We start from the raw sequence: 16,077 nt of genomic DNA on the forward strand, positions 1-16,077 counted from the left end.
AAAAATGGTGTTTCCCATGATTAAGTTGCAACAATTTGAAGCAGTCATGATTAACAAGTTCTGTTCAGTTCGGTTCAGTCGCTCAGTCATGTCCGATTCTTTGCAACCGCACAGACTGCAGCACTCCAGGCTTCCCTGTCCATCACCAACTCCTGGAGCTTGCTCAAACTCATGCCCATCAAGTCTGTCTGTCATCGGTCAACCACCTCATCCTCTGTCGTCCCCTTCTCCTCCTGCCTTCAATCTTTCCCAGCATAAGGGTCTTTTCCAATGAGTCAGTTCTTCACATAAGGTGGCCAAAGTACTGAAGCTTCTGCTTCAGCACCAGTCCTTCCAGTGAATATTCAGGGTTGATTTCCTTTAGGACTGACTGGTTTGATCTCCTGCCTGTCCAAGGGACTCTCAAGAGTCTTCTCAAAAGCATCAATTCTTTGATGCTCATCTTTCTTTATAGTCTAGCTCTCACATCCACACAAGACTACTGAAAAACCATAGCTTTGACAATATGGACCTACCTTTGTTGGTAAAGTAATGTCCCTGCTTTTTAATATTCTGTCTAGGTTGGTCATAGCTTTTCTTCCAAGAAGCAAGCATCTTTTAATTTCAAGGCTGCAGTCACAATCTGCAGTGATTTTGGAGCCCAAGAAAATAAAGTCTCTCACTGTTTCCATTGTTTCCCTATCTATTTCCATGAAGTGATGGGACTGGATGAACTATGGATGGAGGTTCGTGACATTGTACAGGAGACAAGGATCAAGACCATTCCCAAGAAAAAGAAATGCAAAAAAGCAAAATGGCTGTCTGGGGAGGCCTTAAAAATTGCTGTGAAAAGAAGAGAAGTGAAAAGCAAAGGAGAAAAGGAAAGATATAAGCATCTGAATGCAGAGTACCAAAGAATATCAAGGAGAGATAAGAAAGCCTTCCTCAGTGATCAGTGCAAAGAAATAGAGGAAAACAATATAATGGGAAAGAATAGCGATCTCTTCAGGAAAAGTAGAGATACGAAGGAAACATTTTATGCAAAGATGGGCACAATAAAGGACAGAAATGGTATGGACCTAACAGAAGCAGAAGATATTAAGAAGAGATGGCAAGAATACAAAGAAGAACTGTACAAAAAAGATCTTCACGACCCAGATAATTAAGGAGGTGTGATCACTCACCTAGAGCCAGACATCCTGGAATGCAAAGTCAAGTGGGCCTTAAGAAGCATCACTATGAACAAAGCTAATGGAGGTCATGGAATTCCAGCTGAGCTATCAAATCCTAAAAGGTGATGCTGTGAAAGTGCTGCACTCAATATGCCAACAAATTTGGAAAACTCAGCAGTGGCCACAGGACTGGAAAAGGTCAGTTTTCCTTCCAAACCCAAAGAAAGGCAATGCCAAAGAATGCTCAAACTCCTGCACAATTGTACTCATCTCACACGCTAGTAAAGTAATGCTCAAAATTCTCCAAGCCACGCTTCAGCTATACGTGAACCATGAAGTTCCAAAGCTATGTGTTTTTTTTTTTTTCCAGTAGTCATGTATGGATGTGATAGTGGGACTATAAAGAAAGGTGAGCACCAAAGAATTGATGCTTTTGAACTGTGGTGTTGCAGAAGACTCTTGAGAGTCCCTTGGACAGCAAGGAGATCAAACCAGTCAATCCTAAAGGAAGTCCTAAATATTCATTGGAAGGACTGATGCTGAAGATGAAGTTCCAATACTTTGGTCACCTTATGCAAGGAATTGAGTTACTGGAGCAGTCCCTGATGCTGGCAAAGATTGAAGGCAGGAGGAGAAGTGGATGACAGAGGATGAGATGGTTGGATGGCATCACTGATTCAATGGACACGAGTTTGGGTAAACTCCGGGAGTTGGTGATGGACAAGGAGGCGTGGAGTGCTGCAGTCCATGGGGTCGCAAAGAGTCGGACACGACTGAGCGACTGAACTGAACTGAACTGAACTATTAGGACCAGATGCCATGATCTTCATTTTTTGAATGTTGAGTTTTAAGCCAGCTTTTTCATGTTCATCAAGAAGCTCCTCAGTTCCTGTTTGCTTTCTGCCATAATTGTGGTGTAATCTGCATATATGGGGTTATTGATATTTCTTCCTGTAATCTTGTTTCCAGCTTGTGCCTCATCTAGTCTGGCATTTTTCATGTTATACTCTGCATATAATATAAGTTAAATAAGCAAGTTGACAATATACAACTTTGATGTACTCCTTTCCCAATTTGGAACCTGTCCATTGCTCCATGTTCGAGTCTAACTGTTTTTTCTTGACCTGCATGCCGATTTCTCAGGAGGCATGTAAGGTGGTCTAGTATTCCCCATCTCTTGAAGTATTTCCCACAGTTTATTGTGATCTACACAGTCAATGGCTTTAGCATAGTCAATGAAAGAGATGCAGATTTGGGGGGGAATGTTTTTGCCAACACATGTTGGCATCTTGATCTCTGGTTCCTCTGTCTTTTCTAAATCCAGTTTGAACACCTGGAATTTCTCAGTTCATGTACTGTTGAAGCCTAATTTGGAGAATTTTGAGTGTTACTTTGCTAGTGTGTGAGATGAGTACAATTATGTGGTAGTTTAAACATTCTTTGGCACTGCTTTTCTTTGGGATTGGAATGTAAATTGACCTTTTCCAGTCCTGTGGCCACTGCTGAGTTGTCCAAATTTCCTGACATATTGAGTGCAGCACTTTTACAGCAATATATTTTATAATTTGAAATAGCTCAGCTGGAAGGAGTGGTTAACATTTTGCAGATAGTAATGATTTATATTTGTTATTTGAGATGAATACCAGAAGTAATGGTTTGTACAGACTTGGATCATTCAAAAATCATCATGGTGACGCGTTGTAAGATTTTTTTTGGTTGTTTGTTTATCATTTTGCACTTTGGAAAGAAATATTTTAATTGTAAGCAACAGTATAAATGAAATTTAGTATATATGCTAATGGGGGTAGATGTTCATCTGCATTAGTGTTATATGATAAGTAATAACTTTTCTAATTGGTTGCCCCAAAGCATGCAATAATACTGAACTATATGCATCTTTCAACATCTGTCCCAAAGGATCAGTCTTATTGCTTTCTCTCCTCCAGAAAATAGTCTGTTATTAGTGTTTAATCATTCCTAAACTCTAATCTTTCCCTAAACACTGCACATTACAGTTTTCTGCACAAATTCATCCATAAGTGTTTTTTTCTGCTTGTAGAAACATACTGATTTCACCTTGCATTCCATGTTGTCTGTGATTTTTGTCTTGATTTAAATATTCCTGCATTTACACCTAAAGATTATTTTTGCTAAGAGCAATTAAAAACCTGATCTGGAAACTATTTTGCCCCATAAGGAACAGCACTATATGTCTTCTTTTTACTTGATTAGTATAACAGGACTAATTCAGCACTGCTCTTTTACCAAGAACAGGTAAGCTAAAAAGCAGCCATACAAGGAAAATCATGAAAAGTTAGTACCTAATTGAAAAGTTGGAGTGAAGATATACCAAGTCCAGGTAGAAAGCTGTTTCCTTAATGTAATCCTCAATTTATGTAGAAGAAATGTTTAAGTACATGGCTTCTATATATCTTTTTCACTATCTTCCTAAAAGGTGCATTATCCATTCCTATAATTAGAACTAATTTATTTTTTTAACTATGCAAAATCTAATTATGGTAGGAAAATTTATTCTCCTTAGTTTCCTTCCTCTGTCCTCTTCCAAATACTACTCTGATGAAGATGCTCAGTTTAAATTCTTCCCCTTAGCCCTTCAGATTTCAGTGGATTAGCCTAGTGCATACTATTTTCTACCTTGATCATTTACTGGAGACTCAGCTTAGGTCATTAAGTATCACTATTATTTACCTTTTAAGATGTGATCTATTTTCCTAAGTAGATTATAAATTCTAACAGACTGTAAGAGTGACAATGAGGTGTATTTAGTCTTCTCTGGCATGTATTTAAAAAATATAAATGAAGGTCATCTGGTTTGGCTATCCAGTTTTCATTAATTCATCACATCTAGTCTAGAACCAGCTTTAAAGTCACGTGTACTCTGAATTACCATTCTGATTAACCATGTATGTCCTGGGCAACATAAACATTGATTGAGAAAAAATCACTTTAGGTTATCAAATATATCCTTCCATTGGAAAAATAGCATCTGAAACAAATTTTGTACTTTTAGTACTTATAGAAATGACCATAGGTGGCTAATATAAAAATATAGCCTGAATATAAACAAATGTTTGGAGGATACTGACATGAAATGTAGACTTTGAAATATGGAAAATTCTTGATCTATTTAAGTAATATTTTGAGGCAGGTCATTTTTCATCCTGAGCAAAATTGAAAGAGTATTATTTTATTGCCAATTCACCAAAACTCCTGAATTGCATTATGATGTTTATTCTATATTTCAAACACCATATTCTCTACTACATTCTCAAAATAAGGTACAGATAGAAAAAAAAGTAAACCAATTTTCAACAAATGATGGACACATCTTGATTTCTTGTTGGTTGGGCTTATCCTCAGCACTTATTGTAAATATGAAAATGTCCTGTTGCTAGCACACCTCCCCACACTTGTTTTCCAATGTAAACACAACATGTAAATAGAAATCAGTTCAAATAAAAGCTGAAAAACTAATATACCTCAGTTTGAGTTTTTTAACAGGGTGAAATAATACAGTAATATCATTGATGACACTAAATCACTGCAATGCTTTGCCATTCTATTATTGACTTATTTTAAAAACTAATAATTCATCAATAATGACATTACTTCTTTGGTGTGTTATTTGATGCTCCTTGGGAAGCATTTCTAGCAGATACCAATAAAGTCAAAAGTGGTTTGAAACTTTATCTAGTTGAAAAATTTCAAGGAGATATTAAGATCAATGAATAAAAGCATATTTTATCTTCTTTCAACATGAATAATCATGCACTTAGCTCTAATAAAGTGAACAGCCATTAGTTAGAGTCTAAGTTTTGCTCAAGTATGAACCTAGCCTCAATCCATAGGTTGTCAAGACAAGAACTATGAGGCCATTGAGTGGCAGCTGTGAGAAGCTAGGGTTAGGTACCATAAGCTTGCCTTCAAGGAAGATGAGTACCTTTGCAACAGGGCTCTTAAATTGGATTAGAAAACTACTGAGGAAATTGTAAATATGTCTAATATAACATATGCTTTTGCATCTAAAAGTCAGTCCTCAAATGCTTAAGAGGGAAACAGGTAACTTGTGAAGAAACAAGTTTGACAAAAAGATCTGAAAAATTGTAACATCAAGTATGGAAAGATAATTTTCAGTTCAAGTTTTATTTAAAAATCTGTGGGAATTTCAACACAGGGTTCCCAGATACTTAAACCTTTATTATATCCCAGGAAATATTTTGTCTAAAATTCTCTACATTAAGATTTTGGCATATAAGTTACTTTTTAAAAAACACCATGTGAGATAAGGCAAATACCTCTTAAAGCTGAATTTAGCTCTCTGATTTTCACTATGCAATTTCTGGTTTTTATTTCATTTGTATTTCTGCTTACAATGAGACTTTCTTTGGTTGTTTAAACATATGCTCCATTCTGACAGTAAGGAACAATTATGTTTAAAAATGGTCTTTTTTCAAGTTGCTGAAGGATCCCATTTACCAGATAAAACCGTTTCTAGCTTACATGAAAGAAAAGGAGAGTGAGAGAGAAAGAAAGGGAAGGAGGAAGAAAGGAAGGAAGGAAAAAAGACATGTGATTACTACATAGTGAAGTCCCTCCATAAGCCCTGGGGCTCAAAAGAACACTCAAGAAGACATAAAGGCACTTTTGAGCGACAAACAGCAGCAATATGTATGTGTGCATAAATAAAACCTACAAACACACCTATTCAGAATTCATCAATTAAAAAAAAAATTACTCTCCAAATGTCCCCAAAGGTTAAATTTTGATCAAAGGACTTTACATAAAATTATAATTTCATGAACATTCCTCCTAACAAATAGACTAAAAGCTCCTTAGGAAAATAAACTGTGATTTGTTATAAACAATATAAATCTCACCAAGTAGTTCTGAGCCAACTTGCTGGGTTTACTGAATTGAGTTGACTCCCTTCTCTTACTTTCTTCCCTCCTTCCTCCTCCCTACCTCCCTTGTACCTTTCCTTCACTTTTTTTCATACATTGTCGCTTTGCTTTCCTTCTTCTCCTTCCTTCCCCCTCCCACTCCCTTTCCTTTTCTCTCCCTCCTCTCCCGCCTCCACCCCCTCCTTCCCTTCCTTTCAGTCCTTTGATGTTTCTTATAGAACAGAATACACATGTAGTTATACATTTTTGGTTCTAAAGTTTAAATCTGCTACACATAAATTATCGATTTGCTCATTTGATTGTTTTGTTCATGCTCTTTACAAACATACAAATTTAAGTGTGTACCAAACATTTTCCTTATCTTATTCAGGAAACATAATATAGAAAAGATTAAAGAAAGGGGATTAGCTTTACTTTTAACTCCTGAAGAGGCTTATTAATGGATATAAAGCTTTTCTTTAAAGGTTGCACAGCAAATTTTCTAATACCTATCATGCTTTAGTGAAATATTTTAAAATCACAATATCCATATACCAGCAATCTCCCATCCATCCTGCCAAAAATGTCTTTACTTTCAAATTAGGCTTCTGCATGCTTTAATCGATTACTAAGGTCAGGGGAAAAAAAAATCACTTTCTCTCTAAAAAAAATCTCTTTCTAAAACTTATTATAACAATATTTCTTAAACTGTCTTTTTCCCATACACTTCTTTTTTGGGAAGTGTACATCTGTGTTTCACTTTTAAAGAATTCATCGTTCAAATAAGCTTGAAGAATACCCCATAACAAATATATCTTTTGTATACTTTATACATTAGCAAAATAAAAGGCTGCTATCTCTCCAATGAAGGATAAAGTTTAAAAATGTCTTAAATTATTACATTTGTTTTATTGAAGAATTTTTTCTTCCTATCTATTAATGTTCCCATCAATTATTTTGTTTTAATCTCAATTTGAAAAGCACTGCCTTCAATAACAGTAATTACTACTGTTACTACATAAGCTCTCTCTGTCAAAAATAAGCTGTTTCTTGTTAGATCTTAGCTTTGAATTTACTCATCACAGGACTACTGATCAAGTCACATATTTTTTGTATGTTCTTATTCATCTCTTCATATGCTTCATGAAGCATCAGCTCATAAGAATCTACATCACAATACTTTAGGACATGTCTTCACAGCTGGCTTTTAAATCCCTTTACAAAATACATTTGAGTGATAATAGTTATGAGTTATTTAAATCTATCTGTATATCAAAACTGATGAAACCAATTCTGGGGGAAAATACACTGTCTTATTTTTCCTAATGGTACCCAGATCCTTTAAATATTTTGTTAAAATTATAATAGGCTGGCTAGGTATTTATGTTTCTCATAATAACAAATCCCCACTGTCCACTTCCTAAAGGACTTTAGTGTCCTTTGTTTTATATTTCATAGTTATTCAACTCATCATAATGATATTATGAGCTGTGTATTACAGAGATTTAGGTAACATCCTGGTATTTGTTCTCTTTGGGTCTGGGAAGATATTTGTACGAAATAGACTACTCATAATTTTAGGTTTCCTCTAGCATAGCATGTCATTTCTCCAAGATACTGTGCACTTTCTGAAGTGCTTACACATCTTATGGGTATGTGACTATACTATATTCACTACGTATATATAATTTCAATGATTTGACTCAAAGAGTTTCAATAATTCCTTAATTATTCCTCTTCTTTGAAGGTGTTTAATATGATAAATATTTCTAAGACACATACCCAAATACTTGAAGTGCTTTAAATAACGACTTAAAATCAGGCTACCTGTCAGTTATAGGTAATCAACCATCCATTATTCATCTTTTTTCATCCAGCATCTAGCACAGTACCTGTCACAAAGTAAGCATTTAACAATGCTTTTTGAATGAAACATTGAATCAATTATAAAAATCCATTATGATATAGTCAAAATATGTTAAGGTATAACTTCTGATATTGACATCTTCTCAGTTTCTTATTAAATTCAGTAGAACACAGAGTTCATAAACATATGAGTTTCACATTTTTAGTGTTGACCATCTAGGATAAGTTAGGATGATAAACAAGTTCATACATCTTTATGCCATCCATCAGCTATCAGAGGCGTCCCTTGGTCAGTGCCTTAATAAGTGAAAGAACTGTTAGCACAAAAGATCTGAGGCTATCTGCTGGAACCATCAACTTTCATTCTTAAATTACAGTGCTTCTGGCAATGTTATATTTTATGAAATTGCTCCCTGCTTCCTATGCTGAGATGAGAGTTGGGTGCCCTAAATGCACAACATATTTTGGGTGCTTTTAGAGCTTTATCTCTTTTTACCATTATTTCCATGATAAAATCTTCCAATAATATTGGAACTAGACCACATTTTCTTAGAGCCTTTTTTTCTCAGTAAAAGATGGGTTTTATTATCTCTTAGGACACTGCCTCTCTCATATTTGTTTTTAAGAAGTGTTAAGTTAAATTTTATATTTACATTTCAGATTCAATTTTACATTGCTATTCTCCAGTTTTATTCTGTATTCAGTCAACAGTGCTGTTAAACAATACCATAGCATCACTGTTCTTTTCCTCTATAGAACTTGTCTCAGTTTGTAACTAAAAATAATTTCTGGGACTATTTAATGTTCATTTACAGTAACAGGCTGTAAATTTCATAAAGACAGGGGCTATTTCTGCTTTGTTAGTAGAATACCTGGCACACTCATTTGTGCAAGAGTGTGTGCTTAGTTGCTTCAGTCATGTCTGAATCTTTGTGACCCTATGGACCATAGCCCACCAGGCTCCTCTGTTCATGGGATTCTCCAGGCAAGAATACTGGAGTGGGTTGCCATGCCCTCCTCCAGGGGATATTCCTGATCCAGGGAATGAACCTGCAATCTTGTGTCTCGCAATTGGGAGGTGGGTTCTTTACCACTACCACCACCTGGGAAGACCAAACATAATATTTACATACATGAATAAAATATTAATCACTTTACAGCTGGTCATGCATACCTGCAACTTTACCTTCAATTATTTCTTATGAACCCAAACTATATATCTTTAATCTATATGCAATAATTATATTTATTTCAAAGGAAAAATTTAATATATATAGCAACTAAACACTCCATGGGACCCATTTCAGATTTCCTATTAGATAAAAGCTAAACTAGCGTAAAGTTACGGTCATCACTCTTTGTATTTTATTTGAAGGTATTCTATCAAAAAAATCTCAATTTGATAGGCGTATGAAGAACTCACAAGTGATAATCATAAAAATTAAAGATTAATCTCATCTTGAAAACAAATTACCAGCTCATAACATAATCACAGAACAGTAAATGAGTGCTATACGTGATCATTTCTCCATGATAACTTATGATCTTTCCACACTGGAAATCTATGAACATCATTTTCCTGCTTAAATATTTTTAGTGGTGCTCTAAAGCTATTGAACAAGTTTCCCTGGTGGCTTACTGGTAAAGAATCCACCTGTCAATGCAGAAGATGCAGATTCAGTCCCTGGGTTGGGAAGATTCCCTGGAGAAGGAAATGCCAACCAACTCCAGTATTACTGCCTGGGAAATCCCATGGACAGAAGAGCCTGGTGGGCTACAGACATAGGAATGGCAAAAAAGATATGACCTAGTGACTAAAACAAAACAATAAGTCTATAGACTACAAGCTCAATTCGTAATTATGTCCATTTCTTCAACATATCACAGACTTCTCAGACTGTATACTTCTCAGACTGTATTTCATTAGTACAAACTATGAAGTTCTATTTCTCTGGAGAGCCCTGTTTTCATACTTTCTCCAATTTTCTGGTTGAACATCCTCAACCAGATAATCTGCTGCTCATCCTTCCCTAACTTTGTACACTTTTCTTTGGCTGTCACAGAGATATACAGGATCCTTCTTCTTTGGAGTCATAGCACATAGCAGATACCCTAGTACAACATTTGGTATGTGGTATTCTAATGTTTTGCTATATATCTTTTCCTATTGAATAATTATATGAGGGCTTCCCTGATGGCTCAGATTGTAAAGAATTTGCCTGCCATGTGGGAGACCCAGGTTTGAGAGCCATGTATGAATTTTTTTTATTATTAATTATTACATGTACCAAACACAGGTGATAGATTCTACTCATTACATATATATACACAGGTGCTAGTCATATAGGGATGAACAATGTAACATGAATCCTGCCTCAGTTGAGTTTTTACTGTAACACAAAACACATGTATTAAATAACCTTTGCAACTATGAGAATGACTATAATGAACACCATATTATAGAAACATGTGACAGATGGAACTATGTTAGTCTGCTGACTTTGTATGCAAAAAGGGTTGCATTATTTTGAAGATCATAGGGACAAAAACTCTTCTTTCTCTTTGGCTGCCTTTCACCTATTTCCACTGTTTCCCCATCTATTTCCCATGAAGTAATTAAGCTAAATACCTATATTCAAATTCTATAACTTGCTTAAATTGGATAGAGATTATTTTTTTTTTTCCCTCTGTTGTAGACCTCAAAATTCAAAGTGTTAAGACCTCTATGGAAAAGGATTCTACTTAAAGGAATATTTGTAGAATCCTCAGGAGAATATTTAAGCATCTAAGATCACAAAGGAGATGAGTATATGAGGCACACAAAATGTACCAATGCATGTGCATGCTGTCTCTCAATCACGTCTGACTCTTTGTGATGCTGTGGACTGCCATCAACCAGGCTGTTCTGTCCATGGTATTTTCCTGGCAAGAACACTGGTTGGGTTGCCATTTCCTACTCCAAAATGTATCAATAAAAACCAAACCTTCAAATTATAGAGTAGATATTCTATCCAGTTGCCTTTTATTACTATTCTGAATATTCTTTGACTTGTGTGAAAAAAGAATAAGAAAGGCAAATATTATCAGCACATAATGAAAAAGTAAACTATTACCACTTGTTCTGACCTATTTCGTGCTGCTGCTAAGTCACTTCAGTCGTGTCCGACTCTGTGCGACCCCAGAGATGGCAGCCCATGAGGCTCCCCCATCCCTGGGATTCTCCAGGCAAGAACACTGGACTGGGGTGCCATTGCCTTCTCCGGACCTATTTCATACATATTAGTTCAAAGTGACTGGTGAAGTAGATTTGTAGTCACATTGCTACATATTAAATCATGAAACTCTGATATAAAATATGAAAACAGAAATAGTTTCATTCTAGAAACCCTGTCTTCCTAAAAATTTTTTCATCTGCATGATAATCATTTGAATAGTGGTAAGAGCCATAATGTCAGGAATACTTTCCTCACTACGATGTTTTTGTTCCAAGTTCAATATTAAACTTTGATGAATGAATTATAATAGCTGGACAATCTGAAATAAAATCATCAACCATAGCCTTGACTAGATGAACCTTTGTTGGCAAAGTAATGTCTCTGCTTTTGAACATGCTATCTAGGTTGGTCATAACTTTCCTTCCAAGGAGCAAGCTTCCTTTAATTTCATGGCTGCAGTCACCATCTGCCGTGATTTTGGAGCCCCCAAAAATAACGTCTGACACTGTTTCCACTGTTTCCCCATCTATTTCCCATGAAGTAATGGGACCAGATGCCATGATCTTCGTTTTCTGAATGTTGAGCTTTAAGTCAACTTTTCCACGCTCCTCTTTCACTTTCATCAAGAGGCTTTTTAGTTCCTCTTCACTTTCTGCCATAAGGGTGGTGTCATCTGCATATCTGAGGTTATTTATATTTCTCCCAGCAATCTTGATTCCAGCTTGTGCTTCTTCTAGCCCACCATTTCTCATGATGTACTCTGCATATAAGTTAAATAAGTAGGGTGACAATATATAATCTTGACATACTCCTTTTCCTATTTGGAACCATTCTGTTGTTCCATGTCCTGTTCTAACTGTTGCTTCCTGACCTGCATATATGTTTCTCAAGAGGCAGGTCAGGTCTGGTATTCCTATCTCTTTCAGAATTTTCCACAGTTTATTGTGACCACACAGTCAAAGGCTTTGGCATAGTCAATAAGGCAGAAATAGATGTTTTTCTGGAACTCTCTTGCTTTTTCGATGATTCAGCAGATGTTGGCAATTTGATTTCTGGTTCCTCTGCCTTTTCTAAAACCAGCTTGAACATCTGGAAGTTCACGGTTCACGTACTGTTGAAGCCTGGCTTGGAGAATTTTGAGTATTACTTTACTAGCGTGTAAAATGAGTGCAATTGTGTGGTAGTTTGAGCATTCTTTGGCATTGCCTTTCTTTGAAATTGGAATGAAAACTGACCTTTTCCAGTCCTTTGGCCACTGCTGAGTTTTCCAAATTTGCTGGCATATTGAGTGAAGCACTTTCACAGCATTATCTTTCAGGATTTGAAGTAGCTCAACTAGAATTCCATCACCTCCACTAGCTTTGTTCGTAGTGATGCTTTCTAAGGCCCACTTGATTTCACATTCCAGGATGTCTGGCTCTAGGTGAGTGATCACACCATCATGATTATCTTGGTCATGAAGATCTTTTTTCTACAGTTCTTCTGTGTATTCTTGCCACCTTTTCTTAATATCTTCTGCTTCTGTTAGGTCCATACCATTTCTGTCCTTTATCGAGCCCATCTTTGCATGAAATGTTCCCTTGGTATCTCTGATTTTCTTGAAGAGATCTCTAGTCTTTCCCATTCTGTTGTTTTCCTCTATTTCTTTGCATTGATCACTGACATGTCTAATTTACACATGTTTGTGTGTGTCTAAATTTGAACTAAATGAATTGAACTCATATCATGCAAGGACAAATCAGTTTAAAAATATAAGCACCTTAATTCTCCATGTTGAAAATTAAGGGCAAGACCTTATTTCCCCCTTTTCTAGAGCACTTGGCTTGGAAGATTGTGTTTTATAAGTTTTCTTTCCCTATAGCTTCAAAATGTATATAAATCTTTTTAGGAGCTAAATAAGCCACTTTTCAGTTTTAAGGAATGTCTTCCTCAAGGACTTGGGACCTGTCTTTTTTTTTGGGGGGGAGGGGATTGGGGGGAGAAATACAATCATAAGGAATCTAATGTCCCATCTTCTAGTTTCTGTGAAAGAGTATCAGCTTACTTTGGTGGGACCTCACTCCAAACTGCAAACCCTCCTCTTGTCATAACAAAAGTTAACTTAATTTTTCTTTGGATGAATTCAGTTAGCTAACACAGATATTCAGTGCAATCATCAAATCAAATTATCTAATCCAATAATATAAACATGATTCTACCCATGTTGAGTCTTAGAGAGGCTTAGTGACTTCACCTATGACTCCTGGGACACTTAGGTGGAACAAAGATTTGTTTTAAGTCATGTCTACAATGGCCACATATTACAGAAAATATGGTAGGGCAACACATGCAAGGTACTCATCTTTGGAATTTAGTGCTTATACATTTTACTTCTGTGCTTTGACTTTTTTTCTTTTCCCTAATACCAGTGATTCATTGATCTTACTTAGTCATGCTAACCAAAGGATGACAGCCTGGCACAGTCAATCAGGCTAACTAATCTATAATGTAATTTGAATCCATGGCCTTGGAGTAATCACCACAAGGCACCAACAAAATAAATTCATGGTCTAATGTTTGCATATAAAATCTATCAGGACAAACTGTTTTCATGAGAATTATCCATGTATTTATTGTTTAGGGACCATGTGGTCAACATTTACAATATTAATGAAGGCTGCTCACATTGGTGCTCACAATTCATCAAATTCCCTCTGGAAACTTCCTAGATTCTAGCTTTCAGAGTTTGTTGATGATGTCTGTGGAGCACGCATAGCTTATTACAAAGACTCATCTGTTTTCAGTGACATGAAATCTAGGCTGTAGCAAATACACCAGGAAAATACAGGTGTATTTTGGCTTTTTGTTTGTTTGTTTGTTTAATTTAGGCTCTGAAAATTATTAGATCTCGATTGAGACTTGCAAAATCACTTCACCAACATTAAAATTATGCTGCTTGTGCAATGAAAAAATGGAATGCATTTTAATGGAAGGTTTGACCTGCAGAAAGATGAATAATTTGCATCAATTTTTGTGCATTATGTTCAACTAATGAAGACAAATGTATTCATTCATTTTAGTAAAGCTGAAGAACTAAAGACCAGCAATTTTATGCATCTATAATGATGAATATTACAGTACTTATTGTATGATGAATTGGGAATTCTAGAATTGGAAGGTGAGCAAAACAGGGGAAAAACATGCTTCTCATACTGATTTCTATTTTTATAAAATGGGCATCTGCCTTAAACAAACAACATGCCTCTTTTTAGTACTGATCCCAATCTCTCACTTAGTCAAATAACAAGAAATAAAGAAGCAGTGAAATCTCATGCATTTAACATTAGAAAATACAAGAAAGAAATTTTACATTGTTCACATGTCTAAGTGATATCCTTCTAACATAAAGAGTCCACGATACAACCTATTGTAACTTTAGGCTGATTATGTGGAAGGACATTATAATGAGATAAAAGTAACTTAAGAATTATTAATAGAGCTATAGCTATTTTATATTTGTTAATATAAAATATGTTAGAAAATAGTTTACAAAGGTAATATTAAATTCCAATTGTGAAGTAAGAATGTATCTTATTTATAATTGCATATGAAAGAAATAAATATATAATAGAAATAAGATGCAAATAATTTTGTGTAAATATAATAGAAATAAAATGTAAATATATTTACATAGAAAATTTAATAGAAATATAATGTATATAACAATTTTGTGTCTGATAAAATTGTCTTTAAATTTAACCCTAGTATTAAAGACATATATAAAAAATAAGAGACATTTATAAAGCCAGTATCTTTGCATTCATCTTTACTTTGTCTCTTTATTGCCTATTAAGTTCTGCATATATTACATATCAGTAGTTTTCTATGATATGAGTAATTTAATGTGGATTTAGTTCACAGAAATAATTATACATTGACTATTTAAACTTACTATTGATGTAACCCCACAAGTTAAGTAGGGATACATAAGGTTATAGAAAATTTTAGCATTGTGGATGATAGGCACATAAACAGTATTTCCTGCATCCCCTTTTCAGTTGACTGGTATTTCCCATATGTTATTTACTGGTGGAAGCACCAATAAATGGATGAACTGTACCACTAGCTTACTTTTAAAGATAGAAACAGTTTTAATGGGACCCTACAGACACTTTACAATATTTCTATCAAACTGAACACAGCAAAGCAAAATAACACCAACTGGCTCTAATGGATTTCTCTAGATTGCTGCTTTCCTACCAGCTCACAACTGCTGAGTCTGCCTAGTCCTCAAAGTGCACTATGCACTCAAAATTCCAAAGACAGAAGCCAAGAAGGCTTTTAGTATGGGTGGTCAGAAGGGAGACAAGGCAGCTGAAAATGCCATTAAGTAGAAATGCTCCCCATTCAACTTCATAGATTATAACCTATGCTGAATTAACAAGCAAGACTGCAACCTCTCACACACATTTTAGTATTCCTTAATGAAAACTGCTGTGATTTGTTTTTTGCTTTATCCAGTTTTTGTTGTTTTAATTTGAATGGATGAAAAGGAATTTCAGTTAACTTATTATAAGAACATCAAAACTTCAAAAATCTACCATACCATAAATATCACATTAAAATAGCACCACTGCATTCTGAAAAACTATGAAAGGGATTTAATGTCACCATGAGCTTAATTAAGCCAGCTTATGCTTATTTAGCATTTACCTTCGAATCATTGTTGATTGCTCCACTAAGGTATTTTGTGTAAACAGAGCTTCCCTAATTAAATAGCTTCTATCTGAGTCATTCAGTGAGTCCACAACATGCTTTGGGCGGTAATAATCACACTCAGAGTGATGAATGGTCACAGCAGGGCCCTAGATGAATCACAGGAGGCCCAGAAGGCTCAAAGGACACATGGATTTTTGGGGGAAAAAACGGAAAATATGCATGAGTTTTGAAATATTTCTCAATACT

At 35.4% G+C, this 16,077-nt stretch overlaps 1 protein-coding gene across 5 annotated transcripts in view; it reads right to left on the bottom strand.

Moving 5' to 3' along the window:
* GRIK2 (glutamate ionotropic receptor kainate type subunit 2) overlaps window positions 1–16,077 on the bottom strand; it is a 739,106-nt gene that overhangs the window by 18,016 nt on the left and 705,013 nt on the right. The gene's annotated exons all lie outside the window — the stretch shown is intronic.

This window comes from Bos mutus, chromosome 9 (genome assembly GCF_027580195.1).
Source record: "Bos mutus isolate GX-2022 chromosome 9, NWIPB_WYAK_1.1, whole genome shotgun sequence".
In the NCBI taxonomy this organism is placed as follows: domain Eukaryota; kingdom Metazoa; phylum Chordata; class Mammalia; order Artiodactyla; family Bovidae; genus Bos; species Bos mutus.